General features: G+C 50.0%; 2 non-coding genes and 1 pseudogene across 2 annotated transcripts; 2 read left to right on the forward strand and 1 right to left on the reverse strand.

Moving 5' to 3' along the window:
- Nucleotides 1-5,508: 5,508 nt before the first annotated feature.
- Nucleotides 5,509-5,580, reverse strand: TRNAQ-CUG. Its single transcript has one exon. It is a non-coding gene; the product is annotated as a tRNA-Gln (tRNA).
- A 2,077-nt stretch (nucleotides 5,581-7,657) lies between these two features.
- LOC104989195 lies at nucleotides 7,658-8,221 on the forward strand (annotated as a pseudogene).
- A 2,276-nt stretch (nucleotides 8,222-10,497) lies between these two features.
- Nucleotides 10,498-10,571, forward strand: TRNAN-GUU. The gene has a single exon. It is a non-coding gene; the product is annotated as a tRNA-Asn (tRNA).
- The last annotated feature ends 181 nt before the right edge of the window (nucleotides 10,572-10,752 follow it).

Consider the following 10,752-nt stretch of genomic DNA (forward strand, 5'->3'; position numbering starts at 1 on the left):
GAAGGTGGTTTTCCCAGGGCGAGGCTTATCCATTGCACTCCGGATGTGCTGACCCCTGCGATTTCCCCAAATGTGGGAAACTCGACTGCATAATTTGTGGTAGTGGGGGACTGCGTTCGCGCTTTCCCCTGGTTTATTCTTTGTGGCTAAAAGCAGGTTAACAGTGGTCTGGAGTTGTAACGTTGGGAGTGTTGCTGAGTGTGGTTGCTCGAGAGAGAGAGAGAGTACGAGTGCCGGAGAGGTCCTTTTTCTGGGCTAGACCCACGAAATCAGGGTGGCGCCGCGGGGCGGACTTCTCGAAGTCTGCCGGTCTGGTGCGGGTCTGCTACTAGCTGTTTTCCCACCCGTGTCCTGCTTTCGGAGGCTTCAGGTCTTGCGTGGTCAGCTGCCTTGCCTGTTTGCACGCACTAGTCTTTCCTGGAGACAGTGCTTAGATACCATCCCACCCACCCCTCCTCACCCCAAGCGGCCTCTTCGCATTTCTGGATCCAGTTCTCTCTTCACCCCCACCTTTTCTCTCTAGGTTTTCTCCTGTTACCTTCCCAGTCAGAAAGCCGTACGTCTGTTTCAGCCTCGATTGTGCACCTGACATGCCTACAGTAGTTAGCAAACTAGGAAACCTCCTTAACATCCCTTCTTAAATGGCAGCAGAAATCGCACCTAACGTTTTTTTGTTCTGTTTTGTTCTTTTCTTTCGGTCAAAAGTAGTTTTCCTTTTCTTCCTATGTGAAAACATTGAACTACAGATTAGAAGAAAACCCCAGGTCGAGTTGTCGGCAGTTTTGTGGGCTATTCGACAACCCCTTTCTCAGGATGTGTTGTGCTCACTTCTGATTCACAAAGTCCTGCTGGCAAATAGAAACCACTGGGCCAAACAGAAAAGGCAGGACCATGGCGGGAAGGGCTGTCCTCCCCCTCGTGGCTGCCTCGGGGACGGCACGCGTCCATCCGCTCAGCCCCAAGAAGCCTCTGAGATCGGAGGAGGTGCTGGGAGTGGGGTGATGCAAAGAAAACTAACCAAAAAGCACATAGGATGCAGATCGAGGATCTAGATCATTGAAAGTGAAAGTAGAACATCCTACTCTATCTCCCCAACAGCGGGAGATTTCCTTGCTCAAATATGAAATGTCTGCACCAAGACCAAGGTTAATTTTTAGTGGCTTACTGATGCGCCGAAGAATTGATGCTTTTTGAACTGTGGTGTTGGAGAAGACTCTTGAGAGTCCCTTGGACTGCAAGGAGATCCAACCAGTCCATTCTGAAGGAGATCAGCCCTGGGTGTTCTTTGGAAGGAATGATGCTAAAGCTGAAACTCCAGTACTTTGGCCACCTCATGCGAAGAGCTGACTCATTGGAAAAGACTCTGATGCTGGGAGGGATTGGGGGCAGGAGGAGAAGGGGACGACAGAGGATGAGATGGCTGGATGGCATCACCGACTCGATGGACGTGAGTTTGAGTGAACTCCGGGAGAGGGTGATGGACCGGGAGGCCTGGCGTGCTGCGATTCATGGGGTCGCAAAGAGTCGGACACGAATGAGCGACTGAACTGAACCGATGAGAAAACCGGTTTTAGGAGTTTTTAACAGATTTCCTCACCCTCAAGGTTGTGCACGCTGTTAGGCTCTGGACCCCTGATGGAGGAGTTTCTGACCCAAAGAAGCCGATCAGTAAATAATACCGTGAGGAGGACCGGCTTGGATATTGGTTTCCAGGCCTGCCAGACACACCGAGGTTATTGGGAAGACATTGGGGGTGGGTCTGCAGTTAGGAACGCAGCTTCTGGGGGGTGCCAGGGGTGGAGGGGCCTCCTTTTCAGTCATGTTGCCACCACTGGCCTTCCGGTTTGACCTTGGGCCGACTCCCATTTGCTAGGCCAATTTTGCAAGTGTCATATGAAAGTAATAGTCATAAAGTACTTCATAAAGTTCTTGTGTAGATTAAATGGGATAATCAAAAATACACCTGTGGCTTATATTACTTTGAATGGATTATGTCCTGATAGGAAACAATCAAAGATGAACTTGTAACTCTGCAATAAATTGTCTTTGTGAATGTAACATCCATTCAAAGTAAATTCGTATTAAAGAATTTTAAAAATGTAAATGGAATTTGTAAAGCATAAGCCCACAAAAGGGACTTGCTTGTAGCAGCTTTGTTCGTAATAGTCCCCAAATTGAAAACATTTCAAATGTCCATCATGAGGTGCATAGATATATAGGATTGTGACATATTCACTCAAAGGAATAGTACTCCTCGATAAAGTGGTACAAATACCTGATACATGGCAACAGTCTGGATTACTCTCAAACGCATCATGCTGAGTGAGGGGAAAAGAACATACTCTGTGGTTCCACTTATGTGAATTTCGAGAACTGAAAAATCGATCCACAGAGACAGGACCGAGATCACTGATGACCTGCGTCAGGGAGCCGCAGGGGGACTGACTGCAAAGGGGCACAGAGGACAGTCTGGAGTTCTGGAGATATTCTTTTTCCTTGAACAGGATAGTGGTTCCATGGGTACGTTCGTTTGTCAAAAGTCATCAAACTTGAAATGGATGCGTTGTATTATTTTCAAATTATACCTTAAGACGTTTGATTTTTAAAAGTAATGAGAAGAATCATTCCCAAATTTAATGTCTTAATTAAATTATTATTATTAGCCCTAGGGAATCCTTTCAGAAAGGCATCTCTCGTATAAACAATTTGATTGAAAGTTCAACAATTTCTTCATTTTTCTTTATTTTTCTTCCATGAAATTTATGCACTATTAAGTTGAATGCTTAAAAATAGAATCTATAAGAGCTCTATTTTATAAAAGTATGGTGGTGGTTTAGTCACTAAGTCGTGTCCGACTCTTGTGACCCCATGGACTGTAGCCTGCCAGGCTCCTCTGTCCATGGGATTCTCCAGGCAAGAATACTGGAGAGGGTTGCCATTTCCTTCTCCAGGGGATCGTCCCGACCCAGGAATCAAACCCGGGTGTCCTGCATTGCGGGCAGATTCTTTACCAACTGAGCTGCGATGTATTTTTTTCCTCTCTGTTGATATACCGAAATGACTCCGTCAATATGTAACTACCTTAACAGAAGTTATTTTTGAATTTAACATGTCTCAAAGTTTTACATATTTGTATTTTCTGCATCATTTGAATTTTATAAACTAAGTATATGTATATATATATATATATTCAGACTGAGCGACTGAACTGAATGCCTGTTATGTGACTCCTCTTGGGTGTTTTTTCAAAAGAAATACCTGGACTTAAATTTCTTGTCAAGCATTTTTACAGTTTGCTGCTTTCCGATCCCACTCACTGACTGACTTGACAAGTTACTTAACCTTTGTCTGTCTCAGGTTCCTCATATGTGAAATGAGGATGACGACATGATGCAAGCCTTTTGAAAGGATTAAGTGAGTAAACCCATTTAAAACTTGTAGACCATGCCTGGGCACTTTGCATGTCTTCATTGGGTGTAAGCTCTTGCATTTTGGGAGCAACACTGCATAAAGATTGGGTGTGATTTTATTTGTTACTGACACTTTTCAGTGACTATGAACCTTCCTAGAGAGACGAAAGCAGTGACCTCCTGGACTGAGAGGGTCTGCCAGTCTACTAGCTCGTGTGATCAGCCCATCAAAGGGGGAATAATGGGCCGATTGCTTGCTTTGAGAATGCCTGCCGCCCCCAAATTTATGGTTTTACAGTGGAAAACATTCCTGCACATGACACAAGACCCAGAATTTTATGAGTGATACATATAATTACACAAACATTTAAGTTGGAAACACAAGCAGTGAGCTTTACTCATATAATGTGTACGTATATATTATATACAGGTACATACGCCCCAAAATTTGTTATGGGAAAAAGTAGACCCTGATCCCATCCCACATTTCTTTTCTTTGAAGAATAAACACTTTAAGGTCAGGAAACCGACTGGCTGTTTATCTCCTTATCTCTAAATAAATACTGATGCTCCGATTTTCCAGTTTCCCACCCCAGATGCTGCAGACCGGCCTGAACAGGGGAAAGTGGAGTGTGTGTGGTTCCCTGCCTGCCAGTCATCTCCAAGGCAGCCGCCAGGACTTCCACTCACCTGCAGACCCACACAGCCCACCTCACCACTCCGCAGGGAACCGCAAACGGAACTTTGCCAGAACAAATGCCAGGCCGGCAGCTTTGCGATTTGGGGGTGAACCGGGTTCCCGGACACTTCAGGAAAGGGTGGCAGCTGCTCCAGCGTCAGGCGCTGTGGGTCGCCCCAACCCAGGGACCGCCCCGCCACGGTACCCGCTCGCTCCTCTCCCTTCCAGTCCCTTTCTCCCTTCGGGCTCATCCTCTGTTCTCTCCAGCTCTTGCCCTTCCGGCGATCTTTTCTTCGGAGGAGGAAATGGCAACCCACTCCAGTATTCTTGCCTGGAGACTCCCATGGACAGGGGAGCCTGGCGGGCTACAGTCCGTGGGGTTGCAAAGAGTCGGACACGACTGAGCCCAGAGCACGCGCGCACCCCTTTCTTTTCCCGTCCTCCAAAGACAGCTGCGTCATTCAGTCCTTTGTAACCGCTGAAAGTTCCAAAATACAAGCGTCGGAGAGATGCTCCTTAGAACCGCGAAGGGAACCACCTTAACTAGCTATTCAGGTCCATCACGGGCCTCATCCGTGTTTTTCTCACGAGCAGTAGAGGACACAAGTGTTTCCATCCGCTCACGTCATGGGGTGTCTTCTCCGTGGAGCAGAGTCCCAGCAGGACGAAGGGGGCCCGGCCGGGGGTGCGGACTCCAGGCAGCTCGTCTCCCCTTCGGCCCCGGAGCAGCCTGGCCGGGCGGCCGTGGGTCAGGGACCTGGGGTCTCCTCAGACGCGGGAATCCGCGACCCGCGCTCCTCTTTCAGGCTGAGCTTGGGACCAAAGGAGGAGATTTCCAGAAGTCAAGGTTCAAATCTTGGCCGAACAGCGGCTTTGCGTGCCCAACGGAGACTTAGGAGCGAGAAACTCTGAATAAAATCAAAATAAACTGGGACAGGGTCAATAACAATTCAGAATAATAGAGAACCTGACTAAAACACACTTCCTTCCCATTCAGGTCTGGAACCCTGGACCCGAAAGCTGCCATCCTGTCTGGTCAGCGACATCGCAGGCCCTCCCCGGCACCATTTACTCACAGGCACAGCCGTGCAGTTACAAGGCGTGCGGTGCGAAGGCCCCTCGCGGGGCAGGACTCCGTGGGCTCAGCCTCTGCCTCTGACTCCAGAGACCCAGGGGACCCGACGAAGGGGCGGCACTGGCTGGGCCGCAGCGCCCCTGGCCGGGGCTTGGAGGGCAGAGGAGGGGCCGGGCTCTCATGGCCAGCGATGGGCAGAGCCGCCCGGGTCCAGCGAGGACGCCCCGGGTCGGTCCCACACCTGTCCGCCGTGTCCGTGTGAACCACGCCGCTGAGGGTCGCGGGAGCCGGAAGGCGGGTCCTATTAGTGGAGTAAAAAGTGTTCTTCTTCCAACTAGGCAGAAAGGTCCCACCGAGATTTGAACTCGGATCGCTGGATTCAGAGTCCAGAGTGCTCACCATTACACCATGGAACCCCCTCGGGAGCCACCTGGCCTCCATCGCCAGAGAACCGTATCCGCTTCTTTAGCCTCCATACGTCCCACCCAGAAGCTCAGGGCAGTTCTCCTAAGGCCCTGAGGAGACTCCAATACGGTTGACTCCCGTGGGTGCTCAACCCTCTTGCTTGCTCTCTGCTCCTCTCCTTTGATCCACTCAGCTCACTCTCACCTCAGAAAATGAGGTGAAATCCACCTTGGATTTTGTGCCAGGGAGGACCCCCTTAGCTCTCCATCACCAACCGCATAGTCTGCCTAGGTTAACCAGAGTTGTCCCATCCTGAGGTAAAATTTCTGCAAATAAGAGTGTTATTTTCCTTTTCTTTGCCTTCCCCCTTTTCCCATAGCCCAGAGAGGACAGACGGTTGTCAGGGCAGGAGGCGGGGTTTCCTGGGTCCCTTAGTTTTCTCACAGCGCTGATCACACTCCTGAGCGGCCACCACCTCTTACGTGTAACATATAAAGTGTGTCAGCGGTGGAGTGGGAATGGAGGCAGGAGAACTCTTCTTCTTCATATATTTCTGATTTGGAGAGGGGTAAGTTATTCTCACAACAAGTGTCTATTTGTTAGATTTACCATGTAAGTAAGAATAACTATTTACATAAAACAGTCAGACAAACCAGCTATACTCACCTAAAAGTGAAGTCAACGTCGCTCAGTCGTGTCCAACTCTTTGCGACCCCAAAGACTGTAGCCCGCCAGGCTCCACTGTCCAAGAGATTCTCCGGGCAAGAATACTGGAGTGGGTGGCCATTCCCTTCTCCAGGGGATCTTCCGAAATCAGAGATTTAACCCGGGTGTGTTGCATTGCAGGCAGATTCTTTACCTGCTGGCCCACCAGGAAAGCCCCATACTCACCTGGGGTGACTGAAGATCAACCGCATGTCGTGGAGGACACGAGACAGGGCTCTGACACTTAGGCAGTCACAGACTCTTTGGTCAGGTCGGTCAAGTCAGTTTCTCTCCCATTTCTTAACATATCAAACCCAGAAATTGCAGTTTTTAAAAAGGCGTACAAATATCAAGGTACCCAAGAGCACTGATTGCTGAATCATAGAGGATGCACATCCAAGTTGTCTTAAGTATAGACAGTATTTATGAACACAAAATACCACCAGACTAAATATTTACACGTAGAATAGATATAAATCCTATCATGGCTCAGAGTAATAATCTCTACTTCTTCATCGTACCCTAAAACCGTTTCTTCCCTAATCCCATACACAGAACAGAAAAAAATAGCACCTGTTTTTAACTGGCCAAAACACAGAGTCAGAAAGAAGCCCAGCGTTGCCTGGAGATGTATTTTGTCCCCAGAGACTGGACAGAGGTTGACTCAAGGAGGAAGGAGACAAAGGGGAGGCGGGAGGCTCTTGTTATGAGGAGGAAGTTCACAGCTCCAGGGTGAGAAGATGAAACTTCTTGGAAACTCAAGATGTTGAGTGGTAACGAACAGCACAAAGTGCTCCACCAGGAGAACTTGAAGAAGGGTCAAGGTTTATGGGTACCAGGACCCGAAACGGACTCTGACTGATATAGGAAGAAAAGAAATCCCTGGGTTTTCTCGTTACCACCACGTTGGCGCTGCTTAGAGCCCGGCGGCCCTTAGCTCCGCTGTCTGTGCGCGTGTCCTGGGGAATCATCGGGTTGGAAGGACTTTTAAAAATGTGGGAGGAAAGAGCCAAAAGCTGAAGATAGCCCGATATCACCGGTCTTCTTAGCTCTACCATCGCCAGATTTTAGTTTGGAAGAATTTGAGGTTATTGAGGGCAACGGCGGGTGGCAGAAATCAGACTCGGTGGAAATCTAGGTTGGCTCCAGTTGAAACAGCTTGAACCGGGTCCCTGCGACTCACCTTCTGCACCAATTATGAGAGCGATGACGTCGATGTGAGTGGGTAGAAATGAGAAGACCCAGAGTTCCCATCTTTCCTGCCCTGCTCCTCTCCATCTGCACTCTGCCTTGACCTACCCCATGGGACCCCTCAAGGCATGCCAGGTACTTCCTCCAAGACCTATTTAGGGACAGGCCTTGTATATTCTGAAGCGCCTTTACATGGAGCACAAAGACAAAGATGATGATGATGATGATGATGATGATGATGATGTGTCTTTTGCCAAATGGATGAGCAGCTTCCGGGGTCACAGCTGGATAGAGGAGGATGAGTGAGGACTCCGGGACCGCCGTGGATCACAAGATGCCAGTTACAGGAAAAGCTGCCTGCCCTGCCCACTTCCTGTGCTTCCCAGAATGATGTCGTCTGCCAGCCATCCTAGAAGGTATTCTTATGAGAACCAGGGATCTCGATGCCACACTCGTGTGCGGGATCCCAGAAAGTGCTCAGGGGATGGGTCATTCAAGGAGCCATTAATGGGATCAAAAGGAAGATCCCATTCCAAAATTCAGTCATTTTCAGACTCCTTTGAACAGCAACCGTGCTTTAGAACCAAACGTTCCGTCTCTTTGGGACCTGAGAGCAGAAAGGAGAGAAATGAGAGAGAATGCCGGTTTCTGGAAGTGAGGTCTTGCAAGAAAGTGGAGGGAAAAAGGAGCTCTAGGAAGGAAGAGCATGGAGAAGCGTACCTCCCCCCCCCCCCGTCTGAAAAAATGCTCAAATAACCCTTGGCTTCCACACCACAACTACCGACGCTGCTGTGTTTTTTGAGCCCCAATTCACCAGACCCAGGAACGGTGCCTGTAAGAGGGTCTGCAGATGCTGAGTGACTCAGGTGGGTGGTTGATTCAGCTGCTCCCCAAGACAGCTTGCATCATACCCCACCTGCTTTTCAGAGTATGATCTGTTCTGTTGGCCTTTTAGGGGAATAGAAAGAATAAAAGGTATTTTAATAGAATAAAATTATTCTTGAAAATGTAAGGAGAGATATTTAAAGAGCCACCCACACATCTTCACCAACCCTTCTTCCACTAAGTAAAAGTCATTGGTGTGACTCAATAAAAAGAAAAGAGAAAGAAATCCCTGGAAAGTATGTAGAGAGATCACAGAATGGCCAGGAAACCTGGAGAACCGGGCTCTCACAAGGGGCAAGGACAGAATCAGGTGAGGTTAGAACTGGGATGGGTGGAGATGTGTGTTCTTCCCATTTGCTCCAGCCTGCACGTCGGTCCCTGACCTGCAAGCAGAGAGCTGGCGATGAAGGGCGGCCGAGCTACAGCAGAGCAAACTGCAAGAGCAATCATGGGAAACTTTGTCTTGATTCTGTTTACAGAAAATCTAGAAGCAGCGAGCTAATTCAAGGTGAAATAAATAAGGGTAAGGGTTTGTCAAAAGATTCTGAGGATAATGACAATATTTATGATTTCTCTGCTTTTGACATTAGATCCAGTAGTTTCCAAACGCAGGCACACCTGACAACAACAGAATGAAGTAGAATGCTCTCATTGCTCCCATTTTACAGCAACAAGACGGGAAGCACAAAAAGTTTTCTTTAATTTGTCTAAGGCCACGTAAAGTGAAGTCGCTCAGCCCTGACTCTCTGGGACCCCATGGACCGGTAGCCCACCAGGCTCCTCCATCCATGGAATTTTCCAGGCAAGAATACTGGAGTGGGTTGCCATTTCCTTCTCCAGGAGATCTTCCCGACCTAGGGATCAAACCTGGGTCTCCCCCATTGCAGACGGATGCTCTACCGTCTGAACCAGCAGGGAAGCCCCTAAGGGCACATAAGGACAGAACTATTTTTACAACCCAGAATTTGTGCACCCGAGCACAGCTTAGTTGGGTCTTTCTTCTCAAAAGTGAGTGTGTCAAGATTTCTCTGCTGCAGAGATGGGAAGAAGACCAAGAAGAGGAGAGAAGGCAAGAGAGGGAGGAGGGAAGGGTAGAAGCACAAATTCTTTTATTCTCTCCTTCCTCCCCTCTCCTTTTGCCTCCTTCATTCTTGGGTCTGCCAGCCCTCTCCCTCCTTTCCCACTCTACGACCCGGACTGAAGCAATGTTCGCCTCTAGGGATCCTGGCCCAAGTCTCCTGGGAGGTCTCAATGCCCTCCTCCCAAACCCGCCTTCCCCGCTTGGTTTTCGCCCTTTCCCGCTCCCAGGTGGACCCCACAGAACGCAGCCTACCCAGCTGGGCGCTCCACCCGGCAGGCAGTGCTCCGGAGACCTTTCCGTTTGCCCGCCCAATGGGGTGCTGCGAAATCCAAAAACCGGGATAAAGGCTTTTAAAACAGGACTGTTCACTTCGAAAACTATTCCGTATTTCCATCCTCAGGGGTCTTCATGGGACGAAGGGCTAAAGACGACAATGTATTCATCCAAGTCCTGGAGCGTCCCAGCGAGTGCCAGACTCTGTCCTGGGCATGCTGACACAGGGCGACCATCCCCGCGACCAATGTGCTTAGTCGCTAAGTCCTGTCCGACTCTTTGCGCCCCCATGGACTTAGCCTGCCAGGTTTCTCGGCCCATGGGGATTCTCCAGGTAAGAATACTGGAGTGGGTTGCATGCCCTCCTCCAGGGGATCTTCCCAAACCAGGGATTGACCCCGGGTGTCCTGCATTGCAGGCGGATTCTTACCGTCTGAGCCCCCAGGGAAGCCCACTCTGGCGGAAACCGCCTGGTGGACGCAGGAAACCGAAGCACAACCTCGGCCCCGGAGGCCTTTGCCTGGGTGGGCAAACTCTCATTCGTTGGGTGTAGGCGCCGAAACGGGAAGAGCCATCAATGGGAGCCCACCGGGTGTTTAGCCGTCCTTGGATCTATTTCGGTTCAGACCCGGAAGCTTCGTGCCCTGGATGCCGGGTTCTCCGGGGGCGCTGGCATCTGCGGCGGGTAGGGGGCAGGAAAATGGCACCGTTTCTCTGGGGGACAGAGCGCTCACCCTGGGAATGCGTTAAGTAGGTCTACTCCCTAGAGAGTCCAAAAGAACCCCGTACTGTTGTCTCTGTGGCGCAATCGGTTAGCGCGTTCGGCTGTTAACCGAAAGGTTGGTGGTTCGAGCCCACCCAGGGGCGGTGGGGGTGACATTTTAGGCAACACCAAAGAGAACTCCCTTTTGCCAGGAGGACACCGGAGAAGTGATGCGCCCAACGGACTTTCAGAGAAACACAACAGGAGTCAGGTGCAAAGGAACAGCGGGGAGGGCGCGTCCCGGGTGGATTGGAAGCGTCGGTCATTCCTGAGAGCCCAGAGCGC

The sequence above is a fragment of the Bison bison genome, unplaced genomic scaffold (genome assembly GCF_000754665.1).
Source record: "Bison bison bison isolate TAMUID 2011002044 unplaced genomic scaffold, Bison_UMD1.0 scf7180017846817, whole genome shotgun sequence".
NCBI classification, from domain to species: domain Eukaryota; kingdom Metazoa; phylum Chordata; class Mammalia; order Artiodactyla; family Bovidae; genus Bison; species Bison bison.